Below are 22,537 nucleotides of genomic sequence, written 5' to 3' on the forward strand. Positions count from 1 at the left end.
AAGAACATTAAATGTTATATATACAGAAGAATATTGGGTTTTAATAGAGAAGAATAGAATGAATTGATTAATACAGCTTAAAAACAATATAATAAGATTAGCTTCCGTTGTTTTCAATATATCATAATATGTAATTGTAGGCAGAACAATGTTATGGAAATTTGACAATACTATATTCTCGTATTAGCTCAACAAATTTAGCAAAAAAAACAATGTCGTATAAAAATTTTCAGCCCTTGGTATATAAATTGTTTTAATTAATTATCTTTCCTTTTTATTTCTTGAAACTTAAATACATATTTATTTTTTTCATAGGGTCAAGAAACATATTTTTGCTCGTGGCGTCTTTTGCTGACAATAAGAAAATGGAAAACTAATGTTGATAGGAATGGTGAAAAATCCTTTTGCCATTTAGTGGAGGTGTATAACGATCATCATCAGAAGATAAAAATTCATAGAATTATCAGTTGTACCGTTTGCTTATCTTGAAGAAAATTGAGTATCCAGCACCGTGGTCTAACAGTATTATAAATTAATTTTGAAAGAAAATGTTTTTTTTCCGTTCTATCCAAACTGTATGGGCAATTTAAAACTCGTGGCGTCTTTTGCTGACAATAAGAAAATGGAGGAATAATGTTGCCAAGAATGGTGAAAAATCCTTTTGCCATTTAGTGGAGGTGTATAAAGACCATCATCGGAAGATAAAAATTCATAAAATTATCAGTTGTACTGTTTGCTTATCTTGAAGAAAATTGAGTATCCAGCACCACACTAACGTGGTCTCACAATATTACCAATTACTTTTGAAGGAAAGTGTTTTATTCATTCCATCCAAACTGCATGGGCAATTTGAAACTCGTGGCATCTTTTGCTGTCAATAAGAAAATGGAGGAATAATGTTGCCAAGAATGGTGAAAAATCCCTTTGCCATTTAGTGGAGGTGTATAAAGACCATCATCGGAAGATAAAAATTCATAAAATTATCAGTTGTACTGTTTGCTTATCTTGAAGAAAATTGAGTATCCAGCACCACACTAACGTGGTCTCACAATATTACCAATTACTTTTGAAGGAAAGTGTTTTATTCATTCCATCCAAACTGCATGGGCAATTTGAAACTCGTGGCATCTTTTGCTGTCAATAAGAAAATGGAGGACTAATATTGATACGAATGGTGAAAAATCCCTTTGCCATTTAGTGGAGGTGTATAAAGACCATCATCGGAAGATAAAAATTCATAAAATTATCAGTTGTACTGTTTGCTTATTTTGAAGAAAATTGAGTATCCAGCACCACACTAACGTGGTCTCACAATATTACCAATTACTTTTGAAGGAAAGTGTTTTATTCATTCCATCCAAACTGCATGGGCAATTTGAAACTCGTGGCATCTTTTGCTGTCAATAAGAAAATGGAGGACTAATATTGATACGAATGGTGAAAAATCCCTTTGCCATTTAGTGGAGGTGTATAAAGACCATCATCGGAAGATAAAAATTCATAAAATTATCAGTTGTACTGTTTGCTTATCTTGAAGAAAATTGAGTATCCAGCACCACACTAACGTGGTCTCACAATATTACCAATTACTTTTGAAGGAAAGTGTTTTATTCATTCCATCCAAACTGCATGGGCAATTTGAAACTTGTGGCATCTTTTGCTGTCAATAAGAAAATGGAGGACTAATATTGATACGAATGGTGAAAAATCCCTTTGCCATTTAGTGGAGGTGTATAAAGACCATCATCGGAAGATAAAAATTCATAGAATTATCAGTTGTACTGTTTGCTTATCTTGAAGAAAATTGAGTATCCAGCACTGTGGTCTAACAATATTATCAATTACTTTTGAAAGAAAATGCTTTTTTTTTGTTCTATCCAAGCTGTATGGGCAATTTAAAACTTGTGGCATCTTTTGCTGACAATAAGAAAATGGAGGACTAATGTTGACAAGAATGGTGAAAAATCCTTTTGCCATTTAGTGGAGGTATATAAAGACCATCATCAGAAGATAAAAATTCATAGAATTATCAGTTGTACTGTTTGCTTATCTTGAAGAAAATTGAGTATCCAGCACTGTGGTCTAACAATATTATCAATTACTTTTGAAAGAAAATGTGTTTTTCATGCCATCCAAACTGCATGGGCAATTTAAAACTTGTGGCGTCTTTTGCTGACAATAAGAAAATGGAGGACTAATGTTGACAAGAATGGTGAAAAATCCTTTTGCCATTTAGTGGAGGTGTATAGAGACTTATCATCTAAAGATAAAAATTCAAAGGACTATGTGTTGACCCTTTTGCACAATTCATTATCTCAAAAAATCTTTATGTGCCATTCAGCTGACTGGTATGGATTGGTTTAAACAGTTTCTTCTGCCTGAAAAATCTTGGATTCCATTTTAACTTCCAAGTATCAGCAGAGAAATGTGCGTAAAGTGCCTTCTTTTTTTATGCAGGGATCTAAAGATACAAAGCAGAGGTCATGCAGTTTTTAATGAATATTTTACAAGAAGACAAAACCTCTTTTTAGTTAAATGCCATCAAATCTTTTTTTCGACATTTTCCACCAACACTGGTTATTATAACTATCCTGTAAGCACCAGCTGTATTAATATGTGCATCAAAGTATTCATCTTACTGGAGCTGCAGTTAATAATTTGATTCAAAGCTGCTCCTGTTTGGTTAATTGAGTTCAAATTAGATCAATTGCTTGAAATCAATGAAATGAAAAACATTTTATTTAGTGTGTGTTATGGACAGAGTGCTGTACCCAGGAGCCAAAACGAGACCCATTACTGAAAAAGATGAAATATCGAAGATGGATTTGAATGGGACACATACTGCGAATACCGGCTACTGAATTTATTGGTGCTGCTCTCACATGGATGCAGGAAGGACGAAGAAAGCGAGAAAGTCAGAAAATAACATGGTGACGAATGATAGTTGGTGAAAGAGATGAGCTTGGCTGTTTTTGACCGCAATCGTTGGAGGACAAGCCTTATACCTCATACTGACATAAGAGAAATCTTGATGGTGATGATTATTGATCACGTTAATGGTAAGTCAGTTTCATTGAAGTTCTAATGGAATTCAATGAGCAAAGAAAAGCTAATTGTAAAGCTCATTAAAAGCCCTCTATAACTTTTGATTTATAGATCACACATAATTTTTCAGTGTTCTAAGATTAAACTGTAAATGTAGAATCAAATATTCTTACTAGCTAATGCTATCTATAATTTAATTTCTAAAATCATATTTTTCTACAGGCTGCAATCTGAAGAATAGGGCTCCAAATAGTTTACTTAAAAGCTGTCAAAAGTAAGTTTCAACCTAAATCTTTTAATGGTTATTTCACTTTTTTCACCTTTTTTTTATATTTCTTTGTGAATCAAAATGTTTTTGCACGCATTATAAAACTGATTTTTCAAAAAATAACTTCATCCAAAGATTAGTTTTTAATCATTAATTTTACTATCAATTTCTTAATGTACTAATTATTGTTAATAATAATTTTATTATTGTTAATAATAATTTTAAACTATAATTTATAAAAATTTTACTATTCTTAAACAGATATTTTAAATAACAAATTTGGAAGAAACATTTTTTTTATATACAATAACTTTTCTAAAAAATCATATTTTTAAGACTTTATTTCTAGATCTAATTGCTAGATTTATAAAAAGAATATCTTTAGAGGAACACTACTTTAAACATTCTGAATAATTATTATAATCTCATTAGCATGCAAAGAAAGGGTAATTGTCTCTGACAGAGGAGGCATCTAATTGACGACTAATAAGAATACCAATCTTAAATCTGTTTCCAAATTATTAATACACATTTCTCAGGATATTAAGTTTTTAAATATTTTTTTAAACTAAATATGTTATAGAGAGTCTTTCAGAATTTAAAATTAAGCTTTTAGTCTTGAAATTTAAATACTTTTACATTTAGGAAAATTGAAGACATTTTGGTTTGAAATAAATGAGTTTCTACAAATGAAAGATTCTGCTACCATACATGAAATTTAATTTAAACTATGAAAATAAATAAGTTTCTTTTTTTTGCCTCCTCCTTCCATTATTTTAATCCTTCTTTCAAAAGCATGTACTAGAAACATTTGGCTCTGGTATTTACATACCTGTGTACTCCATTGTTTGACCTTGCTGTTGATATTCATTAGAGCTCCAGAAATTTAATCTTTTGTTTCCTTTATTTCTTTTTCCAAATTTAGAATTACAATTATTAAATTTATTTGATGTAATTTGATACGAAAAATAGTTTATTTCTAAGATTATTATTAATAGAGGTTCATTTTTTTATATTGAAGGAGCTTTATTGTGTTCATTTTTTATTATGATTTTCAAACATTTTAATTTTATTTCTTCATTAGTACAATTTTTAAAAGAAATTGAATCTGTACTGTGAATTGCACAGCTTCATCAGCATAAATAATTTTTTTTTTTTTTTTTTTTTTTTTTTTTTTTTTTTTTTGTAATTTTATATCAAATCCACTGATAGCTCTTCTGACTTTAAATTTTGTTTTTAGTCTGAATTATTTTTAGCCCTTTTAAAAAACTAAAATCTTTATAAATTTTTCTATTACTCACTTTCATTGAAGAGGGAATCAGTTTGTCTACTCATGGTGAAAAATTGCAAAAACGTGAATGATACGAAAAAAGAGAAGAAGATTTGAATCTTCGAAGCAAATGTTAAAATTCAGAAATTTGAATAGAAAATACGGCCTACCAAAATAATGTCCATATAAAACCAATATAATTAAATAGTTTCTGTAAAAGTGTAAAAATTGATTCTTTTTATATCAGCAGAACAAAATTTGTCGCTAAACAAGATTGTACACTTTAACCTTTGAACTATTCAATAATCAGCACACTTAAAAAATTTTGAAATTTTTTTAAATAAAAAAACCATATGAAATATGTTATATTAATTCATTTCATTATTAAATATTTTTTAATATATATTACTTTTTTAAAAGGTAGTGTGTGTGTTTTCTTGATACTGGTTGAAACCTATCTTTGTCTTTACAAAATCATTGAAACATAACTTTAAAATTAGTTAATTATGTTTGTTACAAATTTTAAATATACATTGGTATTATGGAATCTTAACAAATTGAAACTGAAAATTTTTTTAAAGTAGCAGTACCATGAAAGGATCTCAAACTTTACTTGTTCAGTACTTAACAAAAAAATTGAACTGTAAACTATTCAGACTTGTTGCTCTCAGCTAAGTTATTCTGAAATTAAAACAAATATACTTATTATATATTATTTTTTATGTATAATAACTACATATGTTTCAATTTCATATATTTGCAAATATATTATTTTTTGCAAATATGTGCCTTCATTATACTAGAGTACAACAAGTTTTTATTTTGTTGTTTGCTCTTTTTAAATACTATCTAGTACATGTATACTGTACCAAAAATTATCAGGTTTTATTTTATTAATTTATTTCTTGATGTGTTTATTTTTTATTTTATTTTAAGAATTTTTTTCTTTACATTTTATCCTAATTTTTCTTTGGTTGAGCCTGAAAAAATAAGCCAAAATCCTGTTTATAATAATAAATTAAGATTTTGTTTATGATTAATTTTTCATGTCAACTTAGTTGTGGTTAATAGCCCTCCTTGTAAAATCATCCTAATTTAACAAATCTTTTCAAATTTGAATATAGATTTATTAGTTTTGAAAATTTTTTGGCTTTGATTTAGTGTTTATTTTTTTACATATGAAAATTTTTTTTTGTTTATCGCATAGATTTAATATTACAAAGTTGTCATCTATTCCTGATTTCAAGAAAGCCGCAGTTAGTTTTGATTCCTGAAAATTTACTACCATTTATATCGTAAGTATGATCAATTATATCAACATTTTTAATTGATGAAATTTTTATCACTTTTAACATATCATTTTTATAGGTCATCTTTTTTGTGAATGTATAAAATGTTGTTTAATTAATTTAACACAGAATCTTATGTATTGGAAAGAAACTGGGAAGTTTCTGCAGAAAAGTTTCTCTTAAAAGTAAAACGGTGCGGAATTCGGATGCAAATCAGTTTAGTTTTGATAATATAAAAACTAAAATAGAAATAGAAATAATAGGAATAAGTTTAGAAACAGAAATAAGTTTATGTTAGATTTTCAACTCTTTTCCATTTTTTGATTGGTTTGTTCATTCTTTTAATTAACATTTGCAATAAGAACATTTGAAAGATAAGTTTTTAGCAAAAGAAAGCCATTTAGGCATTATAACTATGCCTTAGATTTTCCGAAGCATTAATTTTTGCATCAATATAATCCTCAGTATTGTTTCCATTAAGGTTTACGGCACAATGTTTGTTTTTAAAGTAAAAATAAGTTTATCTTACAGTTTCACCTCTTTCCTTTTTTTATTGGTTTGTTCATTGTTTTAATTGACTCTTGCAATCAGAACAATTGAAAAATAACTTTCTTAGAGAAAGAAAGACATTTAGACATTATGCTTGTTTGTCTCAAATTTTCGATTGCTTTACCGTTAATATTAAATTTATCCTTAGTATTGTTTCCATTTAGGTTCACTGCCCAATATTTCTTGTTAAGGTAAAAACAAGTTTCTGTTAGTTTAAACTCTTTTAAATTTTTTTATTTGTTTTTTCTTTTAATTGATTCTTGAAGTCTGAACAAATTAAAGATAAATTTCTAATGAACGCATTGGCATTTAGGAAATCTAATTATAAGCCTCAGATTTCTTAATCTTTAATGTTTATATCATTCTCATCCTTTATATTGTTTCCATATAGGTCCACTGCATAATGTTCTTGTTTCTGTAGTTAAAATAAGTCTCTTAGAAATTCAACTGTTTCCCATTTTTTTATTTGTTTGTTCTTTGTTTTAATTGACTCTTGCGGTTAGAACATTTGAAACATAAGTTTCTAGGTGGAAAATGATAGAAAGGCTTTTAGGCAATATAATTTTAAGCCTCATATTTTCTAAAGTTTGAATTTTTTACATCAAAATAATCTTTAGTATTGTTTCCATATAGGTCCTTCGCACAATCTTTCTTGCTTAGTAGAAGTAAGTTTATGTTCGAGTTTCAACTTTTTCCCATTTTTTTAATTGTTTTTTTATTCTTTTAATTGACTCCTGCAGTCAAAACTATTAAAAGATAAAATTTCTAGGCTTTCAGTAATAAAGTAATATAATAAAGGCTCTTAAGCAATATAATTATAAGCCTCAGCTTTTCTGAAGCTTTAATTTTTGCATCAAACAATTTCTTAGTATTATTTCCATATAGATCCCCTTAATATTGTTTCTTCTCATAGTAAAAATAAGTTTGCTTCAGAGTTCAACTCTTTTAAATTTTTTTAATTTATTGTTTTTTTGATTTATCTGACTCTTGCAATCAGACCAATTGAAAGATAAGTTTCTAGGTGGAAAAAAAATATAGGTCTTAGGCAATCAAATTATAAGTCTCATATTTTTTAAAGCTATAAATTTTACATCAAACTTAGTAATTAGTATTGTTTCAATCTAGTTTCACGGCACAATGTTTCTTGTTATGTTAAAAATAAGTTTTTGTTAGAGTCAAACTTTCAACTCTTTTCCATTTTTTTCGTTTGTTTGTTAATTGTTTTACTTGACTCTAGAGTTGACTTTAGAGTTTACCTATTTATTTTTAATCTCCTTCATAATTCCATGTCATATATAATGATTGCTGTTTTTGATGATGTTTTAAATCTGAATTATGTTTAGTTCGTTTGAAAGTTTTAATGAATTTTTTTTTAGTATTCACACTCTTTGAAGATAGAATGTTTTAATCTGTTCATGCTTAAAAACTTGCGAAAACATGAATAATACAAAACAAAAATGCTTGAATCTTTGACACAACTGTTTAAATTCAGAAAGATGAAAAGGAAGTACGACCTGCCAAAATAAATGTCACCACAGTTATTTACATAATTTCTGTGGTAGTGTAATTTTTTTTTTTACTTATATCACAAAATAAAATCAGAAGTAGTGTTATATCAGCAAAACTATACATTATATGACCCTTGCTCTTTAGTATAAGGTTATTTGAATAAAATTAGTTGTTACTGAAGGATAACTGAAGATTCTTGATCTGATTGATTTATAATTTTGAGCTAGGGTATCATGATATCTACCACTATATTTACTTAATTTCACTTTGAACTGACCTGCCAAAATAAATGTCACCACAGTTATTTACATAATTTCTGTGGTAGTGTAAATTTTTTTTTTTTACTTATATCACAAAATAAAATTTGAAGTAGTGTTATATCAGCAAAACTATACATTATATGACCCTTGCTCTTACGTGTAAGGTTATTTGAATAAAATTGTTACTGAAGGATAACTGAAGATTCTTGATCTGATTGATTTATAATTTTGAGCTAGGGTATCAGATTTACCACTATATTTACTCAATTTCACTTTGAACTGAGATTTTACTAATTAATGCTGAAAATATTTTATTCTTCCTATTATTGTTTTGAAAAAAAATTTATTTATATGTGTGTCTAGTGATAGGATGTAAAATGACAACTTTTTACAATTGGGTATTCCTCTTAGTTTTAGATTCTTTTTTTTATACGATATGTTTATGAAAGTAAACTAAGAGCCAATCTCTTATTGATATACAAAAGTTGAGATAACCTGAAAGTGATGTCAATGAAAGCAAAAGAACTAGAAATGGGGTTTCAGCAAATTTGAGCAAAATTTGTCTCTGAACCAAATGGAACTAGGTTGCTCACTTTAACCTTTAAACTATTTAATAACTATTCACGCTTAAAAAGTTTTAAATAAAAAAAACTATATGAAATATGCTATATTAATTTATTCCATTATTAAATATTTTTTAATATATATTACTTTTGTAAAAGCTAGTGTGTGCATATTGCATCATACTGGTTGAAACTTATCTTTGCCATTACAAGATTATTGAAAAATTATTTTAAAATTTCTTGATTATGGCTGTTACAAATTTAAATATATATTGGTATGATGGTATATTAACAAATTGAAACTGGTTATATTTTTAAAGTAGAAGTACCATGAAATGGTCTCAAACTTGGCTCGTGCACTACTTAACTAATAAAATTATACCCTAAACTATTGAAATTTGCTGTTTTAAGCAAAGCTATTCTGAAATAAAAAATAATATAGTTTATTATTTTTTGCAAATATTTGTCAATATTACTCGAGCTCAACAAGTTTTTAAGCTTTCGTCTACTCCATTTAAAAAATATCTGGGACATGTATACCGTACTAAAAGTTATCCTGTTTTTATTTTATTCATTTATTTTGCTTATTTTTCATTTATTTTTTATTTATTTTATTTGTTTGTTTATCTGTTTATTTCTTTCGAAAAATTTTATCTTAGTTTTTCTTTTTTTTTTCTCTCGTGTTTTCTTTTCTCTTCTAAAATCCTGTTTTTAATTATAAAGCATGATTTCGTTTATGATTAATTCTTCACATTAACTTAGTTTAGTCATTAGTCTTCCTTGTGAAACCATCCTAAATAATCATATCCTGACAAATTTAGTAATAGATTTTTTAGTTTTTGGAAATTTTTTATCACCCATTTAGTGTTTATATTTTTACATATAAACTTTTTTTTCCTTTGTAGATCATATCGATTTATATAGCAAGGGTGTCATCAACTCCTGATAACTTTTTGTTAGTCATAGAGTTAGTTTGAATTACTGAAAAATTACTACCGTTTATATCGTAAGTACAATAAATTTTATCAACAGTTTCAATTGTAGCTGAAAATTTTATGACTTATCTTTTTACAGGTTTTCTTTTTTTGACAAATGCATAAAATGTAGTTTGGTTCATTTAATTCTGAACTGTGTTTTAACACTTAATTCTGAATTAAAATGTAGTACAACTGTGTTTTAAAGAGGAAAAATAATTTTAATTTCTGCGAAATTAGTGCAAATCTCTTGCTTAAATCCACAGCAGCAGAATCTTCCCAAACAAAAAACTTATCATAAAATTATTATTTCATTCTTTTAACGTACATAACTATTAACCAAAATCAGTAAAAACGTTCATGCTGTCATGAGATTCCCATTTGACCGAGATTCTTTGGTAATCATAAAATTATAGTATTCAGATTAGTATCATAAGAGTGAGACTCTAAAACTAAGGATGTGTGTGTGTGTGCTGAGAATATCAATAAAAAAATAATATAAATAAAATAGAAATAAGTTTGTTAGATTTTCAACTCATTTCAATTTTTTATTGGTTTGATCATTCTTTTAATTGACTTTTGCAGACAGAACAATCGAAAGATAAGTTTCTAGGTGGAAAAAGAATGGAAAGGTTTTACCCAATATAATTATAATCCTCATATCTTCTAAGGCTTTGATTTCTACATCATACTCGTCTTCAGTATTGTTTTCATTTAGTTACACTGTCCAATATTTCTTGTTGTTAAAGTAAAAATAAGTTTCTGTTTGTTCCAACTCTTTTAAAGAATTTTATTTACTTTATTCTTTTAATTGACTCTTGCAGTCAGTATAATTGAAAGATAAGTTTCTTAATGAAAGAAAGCTTTCGGTAATTACAATTATAAACCTCATATCTTCTAAAGCTTTAACTCATACATTTTACTAATCCTTAGCATTGTTTCTATTAGGGTGCCCTACCAAGTATTTCTTGTTGTTAGGGCAAAAATAAGTTTTAGTTAGAGTTTCACCTCTTTTCCATTTTCTTATTTGTTTGTTTATTTTTTCAATTGATTCTTGCAGTAAGACTAATTGAAATAAGCTTCTTGGTGAATGAAAGTCTTTTAAGCAATATAATTATAAGCCTCAGATTTTCTACAGCCTTAATATTTACATCAAACATTATCTTCCATATAGGTTCGCTAAATATTGTTTCTTGTTATAGTAAAGTTTCTGTTAGAGTTCAACTTATTCATACCTGCCAACTCTTCCGGATTTTCCGGAAGATTTTATTTTCATATTTAAAGTGATAGCAATACACAGGTTATTCCAATTAACTTTTTAAATTATAATGATAATTATAAATGAGTTTGACTACCACTACGTATAAATAATTGCAATAAATATATGAAAGTATAATAATCCTTGCGCAAGCGAATTTCAACGCGATCAAAATATAAATATATTTTTGAGTCAGATTGTTTTTCGTTTATTGTTTTACAACCACTCTGAAAATCCATTCTCGGAAGGAGTGAAAGTTGGCAGGTATGCTTATTTAATTTTTATTTATTTATTGGTTTATTGATTTATCTGACTCTTGCAATCAGACCAATTGAAAGATAAGTTTTTAATTAGAAAAAGGAATCTTCGGCAATCTAATTATGAGCCTCATATTTTCTAAAGTTTTAATTTTAACATCAAACTAATACTTAGTATTTTTTTCATCTAGTTCTACTTCACAGTGTTTCTTGTTACATTAAAAATAGGTTTCTACAAGAGTTTCAACTCCTTTCCACTTTTTCATTTGTTTGTTAATTGTTTTACTTGACTCTTGCAAAGAGAACAAATGAAGCTTTTAGACAATCAAATTATAAGCTTCAGATTTCTAAAGTTTATATCAAACTCATCCTTAGTATTGTTTCGATTTGGGTCCACTGTAAAATGTTTCTTGTTATAATAAAAATTAATTTTTGTTGGAGTTTCAACTCTTTTCCATTTTTTCTTTGCTTAATTACTCTTTTAAATGAATCTTGCAGACAGAATAATTGTAAGATAAACTGCTTAATCAAAGATACGCTTTTAAGCAATATAGTTATAAGCCTCACATTTTCGAAAGCTTTAATATTTACATCGAACTAGTCCTTAGAATAGTTTCGGTATAATTCCACTGAACAATGTTTCATATTGTTATAGTAAAAATGAGTTTCTGTCAGAGTTTAATCTCTTTTAAATTATTTTCTTTTATTCTTTTAATTGCCCCTTGCAGTCAAAAAAATCGAAAGATAAGCTTCGTAATGAAAGAAAGGTTTTTTGACAGTATAATTATATGCTTCAGATTTTCCAAAGCTTTAAAATTTGCACCGAATAATTTCTTAGTATTGTTTTAATGTAGGTCTACAGCACATGTTCCTTGTCATGGTAAAATTTAGTTATTGTTAGAGTTTCAACTCTATTACATTTTTTGTATTTATTTGTTCATATTTTTAATTGACTCTTTCAGTCAGAACAATTGAAAGATAAGTTCCTTAGTGAAAGAGAGGCTTTTAAGCATTATAATCATAAGCCTCAGAATTTTTAAAGCTTGAACTTTGATATCAAATTTATCCTTAGTATTGTTTCCATGTAGGTGCAATACCCAAATGTTGTTATATTAAAAATAAGTGTTTTTGTTTGTTTCTTCTTTTAATGACCTTAGCAGTCAGTAAAATTGAAAGATTAGTTTTTCTTGAAAGAAAGGCTTTTGGCCATAATCATTATAAGTATGTCTTTTAAATAATATAATTATGACCCTCTGATTTTCTAAAGCTTTAACTTTGAACTAATGCATATAATTGTTTCCATTTAGGTCCTTTGCACATAGTTTCTTGGTTAATAAAAATAATTTTCTTTTTCGTCATTTTTTGATTTGTTTCTTCATTCTTTTAACTTTTGTAGTCATAACATTTGTATTATAGTTACTAGGTAGAAAAAGAAGAGAAAGGTTTTAGGCAATGTAATTACAAGCTTCATAGTTTCCAAAGTTTTAATTTTTCCTTAAACTAGTCCTTAGTATTGTTTTCATATAGGTACACTGCACAATGTTTCCTGCTGCTATAGTAAAAATAAGTTTCTCTCTGAGTTTCAACTGTTTTCCATTTTTTTTATTTGTTTCTTAACTGTTTTAACTGACTCTTGCAACCGGAATGTTTGAAAGATAAGTTGAAAGGTGGAAGAAAGGAGTTTTGGGGAATATAATTATAGGCTTCAGTAATTCTAAAGCTATAACCTTTACATCAAACTAATTCTTAATATTTTAATATAATTATAGTTCCACTACTCCCTGTTTTTTGTTGTTATAGGGAAAAAAGTTTCTGTTAGTTTCAATTTTTTTTTTTGCTTGTTTACTGTTTTAAATAACTCATGCAGGCAGTACGATTGAAAGATAAAATTTTTAGTGGAAGAAAGGTTTTAGGCAATATTATAATAAACCTTAGATTTTCTAAAAGTTTAATTAACTCAAATTAATCCTGAGTGTTTCCATGTAGGACCACTGCTCAATGTTTCTTGTTGTTACAGTAAAAATAAGTTTCCATTAAAGTTTACACTCTTTTCTATTTTTTATTGGTTTGTTCTTTGTTATAATTGACTCTTACAATCTGAAGTTTCTGGTGAAATAAAGGCATTTAGGGACTCTAATAATGAGCCTCAGATTTTTACATTAATGTATTCAGATTATACATTAATGTTTGCATCATACTCGTCCTTAGCATTGTTTCCATATAGGGTCCACTGCATAATGTGTATTGGTTTTACAATAGAAATAAGTTTATGTTTGAGTTTCAACTCTTTTCAATTTTTCGATTTGTTTTTTATTCTTTTAATTGTCTGTTACAGTCAAAAAAAATTGAAGGAAAAATTTTTTAGTGAAAGAAAGGTTTTTAGACAGTATAATTATAAGCTACAGATTTTCTGAAGCTTTAATTTTTAAATCGAACAATTTATTAGCATTGTTTCCATATAGGTTCACAGCACATTGTTCCTCTCTATGGCAAAAATTAGTTTTTGTTAGTTTCATATCGTTGTAATTTTATTTTTATTTATTTGTTCACATTTTTAATTGACTCTTGAAGTCAGTACAATTGAGAGATAAATTTCTTACTGAAAGAAAGGTTTTTAGGAATCATAATTACATGCCTTAGATTTTTTAAAGAAAGTTTATCCTTAGTATTGTTTACATATAGGTGCAATGCACAATTGTATAGGCCCTAGTGCACTATTGTTATAGTAAAAATAAGTTTGTATTAGAATTTCAACTCTCTTTCCATAATTGTATTTGCTTGTTTCTTGTTTTTAAATGATTTTTGCTTATCTTTTTTTGAGATTTAAAAGAAAGGCTTTTGCCCATTACCGTTATAAGCCCTAGATTATCTAAAGCTTTAACTTTTACATAAAACTAGTCCTTAAAATAGTTTCCATATTGGTGCGCTGCCTAATATTTCTTGTTGCTATGGCAAAAATAAGTTTCTGTTTGAGTTTAACTCATTTCCCTTTTTTTGTTTGCTTATTTATTCTTTTAATCAAACCTTACAGTCAGAATAATTGAAAACGAAACTGCTTTTTTAAAGAAAGGATTTTAGGCAATATAGTTATAAGCCTCAGATTTTCTAAATCTTTAATTTTTGCATCAAATTAGTTCATAATATTGTTTTCATATTTGCTCATCGTTTTAGTACTTGTTGTTATAGTGAAAATAAGTTTCTTTTATAGTTTCAGCTCTTTTCCATTTTTTTTATTTCTTGGTTAATTGTTTTATTTGACTCTTGCAATAGTATAATTGTGAAATAAAATTTTTAAGTAAAGAAAAGCTTTAAGGCAATATTATAAGCCAAAGATTTTCTGAAGGTTTAATTTTTAATTCAAATTAATCCTTATTGTTAATTCCATGTAGGACCACTGCACAATGTTTATTGTTGTTGCAGTAGAAATCTGTTTCTGTTTGAGTTCCACTCTTTTGATTTGCTTGTTCATTGATTTTCTTGACTTTTTCAGTGAGAACAAATAAAAAATAAGTTTCTTAGTGAAAGAAAGGCCTTTACGTGTTATATTTAAAAGGTACATATTTTAAAAAGCTTTAATTTTTACATAAAACTAGTCACTGGTATTGTTTCCATTTAGGTCCACTGCACATTGTTTCTTGTTTAGTAAAAAAAACTTCTGTTAGATTTAAACTGTTTTCCCTTTTTGATTTGTTTGTTCATTCTTTTAACTTTTGCTGTCAGAACTATAGAAAGATAAGTTTCTACTGAAAGAAAGGCTTTTAGGCAATATAGTTATAAGCCTCAGGTTTCTAAATCCTCAATGTAGTAGTCAAACAGGACTGTTGCACTGATGAAGGTTGCCCTTTGAGCATCCGAAACAGCTGTCTGCATTTATAATATTTTTGTGCTCTTTAACGTTGTTTACCTTAGTTTGTACAGTGTTTCTTGTTATGGTAAAAATTAGTTTTTTTAGAATTTGATCTCTTTTCTATTTTTTTTAATTTTATTTATTTGCTCATATTTTTTATTGAACCTTGCAGTGAGAACAATCGAAGTATAAGGTTGTTTGTGAAAGAATGGTTTGTAAGTATTATAATTATAAACCTCAGATTTTTTAAAGCTTTAATTTTCACATCGAATTAATCCTTAGTATTGTTTCTATATAGGTCTACTGCATAAGGTTTTTGTTGTCAGATTAAAAATAAGCTTCTTTAAGAGTTTGTCTATTTTTTTCTCTTCTTCATAATTCCATAACATATGAAATGATTGCTGTTTTAATTTTAGATTAAGTTTTAAATCTGAATTATGTTTCGTTCCTTTAAAGATTTTAATGATTTTTCTTATTATTCACATTCTTGGAAGATAGAAAGTTTTCATCTATTCACGGTAAAAACTTGGGAAAAACTTAATGATACAAGAGATAAATGCTTGAATCTTTGGCACAAATGTTGAAATTCAGAAAGTTGAAAAGGAAATGCTAAAATAATGTTGCCACAGTTATTGACATAATTTCTGTAAGAGTATAAAAATTGCTTTTTTTATATCAGAACTGATGGTATATCAGCAAAACTATAAGTTATGTCACGTGCTCCTAAACAGAAGGTTGTTTGAATAATATTGGCTGTTACTGAAGGATTGCTGATATCTGAAAACTCTTGAAATGATTAAATTATAATTTTGAGCTTGGGTCTGCCACAATGTAATTCAATTAAGTAACTGAATTTCAAGATTTTTTTTTAATATGATAATAACTTTATTTGATCCAGTCATATTTCTTAAATATTTTTATGCAAATCTTAATTTTTTTACAGAATTATTTAAAAAAATTACTCGATTTCACTTTGAACTGAGATTTTACTGATCATTGTTTAAAATATTTTATACTTAATGTTTTAAAAAATTATTTCTTATATTTTGATATGTGTGTAACTATCTGGGAAAGGTATAAAGTTTACCTGTTTTATTTTATTTATTTATTTAATTTATTTGCTTATTTTTTTTAAAAAATTTTATCCTAGTTTTTCTTTTTTCTTGTTTTTTTTCCCCTCTAAAATTCTGATTTTAATCATAAAAAAGGATTTTATTTATGATTAATTCATCACGTTATTTTAGTTGTGTTCATTAATCCTCCTTGTGAAACCGTCCAAATTTAACATATCCTGACAAATTTAATTTTGAATGTATTAGATTTTCTAAATTTTTTATCTCCGATTTAGTGTTTATATATTTACATGTGAACTTTTTTTCTTTTGTAGATCATATCGATAAAGGTGTCATCTACTCGTGATAATTACTAGGAAGCCACAAATTTGTTTGAATTCCTGAAAAATTGCTACCATTTATATAGTAAGTATGATAAATTTTATCAATAATTTTAATTGTAGCTGAGAATTTTATCACTTTTAAGAAATATTTTTAGATTTCCTTTTTCGTGAATGTATAAAATGTAGTTTAGGTAATTTAATTCTGAATCTTATGTTTTTGAAAGTACACAAAACATTCCAGTTTTGCCAGAACAGTTTCTCTCAAAAGTAACAATGCTGATTTCTGATGTAAATCAGTTTGTTTTTTGATAATGCAAAATCTAAAATAATAATAAATAAAATAACATACTAGGACTTAAATTTAATCATTCAGGGTGGCAGACTATATTTTAAGTTACAAAATAAGGCACAAAAAATTACTTTCTCTAAATAAACATGCCTTTTTTTCCCCATCTTGAATTCTTGACCCTCAAAATATGAAATGGAGGTAGCCACAATCTTAAAAGTTGCATCCAAAGAGTTTGGTCAAAAGAGCGTTCATAATTTTGGATCTCTTCAGAGGACGCCATACCAGAGAAGAAACTTTTCGTCATAAATTCCTTTCTTTCCATTACTAATTTAAAATTTAAACGATCGAAAGAATGTGCTCTGGGAAACCTAGAGCAATCTATGAAGTTTCAATTTCTAAAAAAAGTTCAAAATATAAAAATACAAACAAATTTTTGGAAGAGAATTTCTCCATTTTGTAATTCTAAGTTATCTTCTCCTTTATTTTCATTATGATATTTTGAGAATTTCTTTTCAGCATTCGAAACTTCATGACTTAATCCAGGTTAGACTGAACTCACTTTCTCTGTACTTTAAAGATTAAATTAGTCATGGATGTCAAAGAAAATTTATGAAGAAAAATTTCTCCCTTGCTATGGCATTCTCTTAATGCCAATTATACTTTCTTCATATTTCGCAATATCTCGAGAACTTATTGAAATTGAAAACATTTTTTTCTATTAATTAATTAGTTTTTCCAATGATGATTCAATGCAAAAGATAAATTTTCATGAATATTTATTTTTATTGTTTTATTTAAAAATTCTCAAAATTCAAAAAAAAATGCAAATTTTTACATCATTTTAAAGAATGTAATAGCTAAATACGAAACTGGAATGAAATTAGCGAATGATTCCTAAGAATTACCCTAAACTATGCTAGCTCATTCTTGAAATCAGGGTTGGGGATATTTTTTTTGGTAATAAAAATAATCTATTTATTTTATTTAAATTGTACTTTTTATTTAAAAAAAATTTTTTTTTAATTGAAAACTTTCATTTAATAAGTAGTTAAATTTCAAAAGAAGTAATTACAGATAAACTGTTGTTATAAATAAATCATAACAATTCTATATTGAAACTAATACTGCATTAAAAAACTGACTTAATACATTGTAAATGCAAATATGTAAAAATTAATAAATATGGATTAAAAATGTATTAACAACCGAAAAAGACGCTCAAATGAATCAAAATTTATTTCACCATTTTCTTTAATAGTTTTTTTACTTTTAACTAACATTAAAGTTATAACAAATATATCTTATTTGCAGAGTTATAAATATTTCAACGTGGAATAACTTAGCCACTTAAAAAAAGTCAGACAATAAGAAAAAAACAATGTGAATTTCTTTAAACACCTACTTTATGCCATAATAGGATTATTCCTTTTTAAAAATTCTTTTTAATATATTTGCAATAAATTGTGAAGATTGTATTTTAGAGCTAGGAATAAATAGCATGTTCCTTTCTATAATGTTTATTGAAAAAAGTAGTCCATATTAAATAACTATTCCTTACAGATGATGTATGTGTAAAGAAACTACATTACATTTCCACTTTCTTCATTTGTATTCTGAAAAATCCAAATGAATTATAAGATTTTTAAAATGACATACTTGCTAATTAAAATTTATTAATATAGCAATAAGCTTATAATAAAATACATTTAAAGAATAATAATCAATTTAAAAAACATTCTAGCGATTACATGTGTCATTATTTTTGAAAGTGGTATAAGTCTAAGGTTTTTAAGGGTTAAAGTTTGAATAACTTTAAAAGTATGGGAAAGATAAATCAATTTGGGTTATTTTTTAACACTATAATTTGATCGGAAGAATTTAAATAAACTTTTTATTTGCTCGAAATAGATTTATTCCACTTTTGGAAACTATGGTTCACGTATTAAAATGCTTTGTAAATTTTTAAATCTGGTGATTTTTCTTTTAAAAAGTCATAAAAGTTTTTTAAAAAAATCAATTAGTTTAAAACAAGGAACTTTGCCTGAAATGTTTTTTGTATTAAACTGCAACTGATTACTATTAAAAGATTAATATTAGACTTAAAGTAATGGTAACCTTGTTGCGTCTCACTCTATGGCATGCAGAATGCTGTCACTCATTTTATGTAAATCCCTGTATTAAGCATTAAATTATTTCAATTCTGAAACAGAGCAAAAGCACTTCTCATTGAAGATATATATAAAAAGAAAATCCTTAGTTATAAAATTTTTTGAAGGAAAAAAAAAGTAATGATCTAAATCAACTTAAAAAAATATATTAGTTTTTATGAAAGTTTTCTGTAAGTTTGCTTTTTTAAAAAGCTGGACTGATAGTTTTTAAAAACTAAAAATCATAATACAAAGGAGTTTCTTATAGTAAAGCGTTAAAATGTTAATCTGTACAAAAAATTAACAATATTGAAGTTGGCCACTGGTTAAGAATTGTGAGAAAAGGTCCTCTTGTTTATTTATTTATTTTTTTTTTTTTTGTTGTCATTTTACGGTCTTGTAGATTTGGTCTAGCTCAAATGCTAAACAGTTGGAATAATCATTGAAAAACAATTAGTTTGTCTCAGAAAAAAATTTCTCTTTATATTCTTTTATCTTTTTATTTGAGAGCTCTTATCTTCTCAAAAAATGCTTGAATAAATTGAATGACATGAAAAGACTCGAAAAGATTTTACTACAAAAATTTTTTTTCATAATCTTTTAATTACTTTAAAATTTATTTCTTGGTCTTTTATTATAACTAAAAATATTTTATTTTTTCAGTGGTCTTCCAAGTTTTTTGATGCCACTGGAACAAGTTTGTTTCTTTTTGTCCAATTATTTTGCAATTATTTGATACCAATTATGTGTTCTTGAATTTGAAAAAAAGTATTAATCTAGTAAATAAGTAATTTTATTGTAAAACAGCTTGTAATAACAATTTTATTAAATGGCTATATTGTAATCTAGCTTTATAAGACTAAAATTAATAAGTTCATGCACAGGTTTTAGTTCGAATTTTAATTTACGAACAAAGGGAAAAAGCATAATGACAGTAAATAAAAATCGCTTATGCACTATTTTCCTCTTTAAAAAGAGAGTAAGATTAATTATTTGTTGCAGTTATCCCGGGGTTAAACGCAAAGTTCTAAAATTAATTTAAACTTTCCTTAGGATTTAAAATAGTATAATTTCCTGGAAACCTGCCTGCTGAAATATTTTAGTGTTAGCAGAATTATAAAGTTTTCACTGAAGTTTTCTCAGCTTTTTAAAAATGAACTTTGACTTTCACTAGAACATTCAGCCCAAGAGAGCTAATCCTCGATGTGGGCAAAATCAAGGGTTGTTTTTAGCAAATACTTTGCTTATATATACAACTCATGTAGAATTTTCCTAGTAAATCTGCAAACCATCGTCAAAAAACCGAATTTTGCTTCCATTTAAGTGACAGTCTTAAGTGAACATAATTTGCTGGTGAACTTCGCTCAGTTGTTAAGACGAGCAGTTAAAGGGAAAAAAAGTTGAAGGATGAAATGGACAAAAAATATTAAGAAACAACAAATGAACAAATCAATTTTTCAACAAATGAACGATGCTATTTGAATTAGAAAGGGCACATAGCACAAGAAATGAATTATAAGAATGATTCATGTTGATCAACTTGTCTGATTCATGTTAATCAACATATGAATACAAAAGCATTCCAGCCTATTGTCACTGAACTGTTTCTTCCTGATTTGTGCATGATTTCGGTCGATGGGCGATGACATCCAACAAGAAGACACACCATGCCCTAGTGCTGGTGTTGCACATGATCGGTTTGAAGAGTGCGAGGGATCGCTACTTTTCTCAGGTCTCCCCTTCTCCAGTCACTTGATCCCTATCTAGTTGAATGTGTGTGTGATGCACTTGGAAGACACAGTACCTTGAAATCCTGATGACCTAACATTCCATCCACGATGCCAGTTTTCATAATGAAACAATCAATTATTCAATATATCAAAAAGCCCATGTCAATTTGAATTGCCACTGTTTAAAGGATGAAGGCGATGCACATATAATTTAGACTCAACTCCAACAATAATTATTAATGCTGTTATCTTACTCCATATATATATATATCTTATGTGTACTCCGAATTCTAATCATTTTTTCCCAATCTTGGGTATATGTTTTAAAAATGTGTAAGTATTTTAACAGTAAAACATTTGGACTAAAATTATAAAACACTATGTTAAGGAATTTTTTAATTTTCGACGGATGTCCATCGCAGTTTCAGGAGATGGGAGGTTGATAGGGAGGGGGGTATTCGGAAAACCATATGGGGTATGCCAGGAAATGACACACTCTTAATGGTTTTTTGACAAAATCCCATTTTTTCTAAATTTTGTAGTTTTCATTTGTAGGAAATATTTTAATTGTAAAAGTTATTTTAATTTTTTCATACATAACAACAAAGTTCCTGTGCTTTTAGAGTTGGTTAAGAAGTAAAAAAAAATCTGTGTGCAGTCTTGTTTCATTGTTGGCATTGAAGGCATATTTGATATGAAATTCTTAAACCAACTGCCAATTATTTGAAATTTCCAATCACCTTTTACCATCTCAAATAATAAAGTAAATTCAATATTATTTTTTAAAATAAAGGAAAAATATACATAGCTTGTTGAAATTTTTAGCTTTATTCCACAAAAATTGCCACAACAATGCACATGCCACTATATCAATAGACAGTTAACCATGGCCTAAATTATTCTCAACCTATCTATAAAATAACATATTACTTAACTTGAAGCTAAATTAAAGAAGTTAATTAAATAGAAAAATCTCATTCAAATTGATTTTTGATTAGTATAAACATTTTTAGACTAGTTCAATTCAACCTGCAGTAACATTGAATAGACTTTAATATTGATTGATTGTTTTGCGATAGGTTTGGAATACATTAGATATAAAATAATTATATTCATAAAATTATTGCAAATTGTTCGTTGCTTTGGTCGTCATTTCAAAAATAAAATTATTTTAAATCTAAAATGCATTTTGTATTTAGCTTTTGCATGAGACACAAGACAGAGATTTTAAATTTTAATCTAATTTTTTTTAATTGAGTGTTTAAAATTTTCGATATTTATAAAAAGAAAAAAAATTCACTACCTAAAAAGAATCAGAAGCAAAAACTGCTAAAAGCTACTTAAAATCTTCTTTCAAAGTTTTTTATTATTATTATTACTTTCTAATTCTCTAACAATTAGGAAAAAGTTGTTTTTTTATTCGTTTAAAGTTATTACTTAAGAGAATTAAGTAAAACTAAATTTTCATTAGAGTTTCACTATAATATTTTTCTAAAGTAGAGAAGTAAGCAAGAATGAATTTTATTAACTGAATATATTTCGAATAAACAACTAAAATAATAAGATTAAGAAATAATGTTGAAAGTTTTCTTAACTTTACAAATGCTACAAAATCTTTGCATCTAAAATTTAGAAAAATTTAATATTTATTTCTCAAGCATGCAATTTTTACAATCTATAAACTGAAATCAATGGTTTTCTCCTACCTATTGTGTGTAACTGTTTTTGAAATCCTTGTTTTTGTCATGTCTCTTTCAGTGTTAAATATTTTAAAAGTTACGGGTTTTTCAAAGACTAACCGGTGAGTTTTTACATCTTATTCTGTGTTTTAAACTTCCCGTCCCATAAACATAGAGTTTGTCTAAATAAAGAACTCCCCCACACAT

At 26.9% G+C, this 22,537-nt stretch overlaps 1 long non-coding RNA gene across 2 annotated transcripts; it reads left to right on the forward strand.

The window, feature by feature from the left end:
- The first annotated feature begins 381 nt into the window (after nucleotides 1–381).
- Nucleotides 382–21,570, forward strand: LOC107440552 (uncharacterized). 2 transcript variants are annotated; one of them, XR_015435129.1, is made up of 6 exons: nucleotides 382–3,059; nucleotides 3,268–3,319; nucleotides 5,791–5,878; nucleotides 9,659–9,759; nucleotides 16,477–16,567; nucleotides 19,585–21,570. It is a non-coding gene; the product is annotated as an uncharacterized LOC107440552 (long non-coding RNA). The 2 variants fall into 2 exon arrangements; XR_015435130.1 differs by lacking the exon at nucleotides 9,659–9,759 and having other exon boundaries at nucleotides 1,189–3,059.
- Nucleotides 21,571–22,537: the final 967 nt, after the last annotated feature.

Source organism: Parasteatoda tepidariorum, chromosome 7 (assembly GCF_982258835.1).
Source record: "Parasteatoda tepidariorum strain Cologne lab strain chromosome 7, Ptep-v5.0, whole genome shotgun sequence".
Classification (NCBI taxonomy): domain Eukaryota; kingdom Metazoa; phylum Arthropoda; class Arachnida; order Araneae; family Theridiidae; genus Parasteatoda; species Parasteatoda tepidariorum.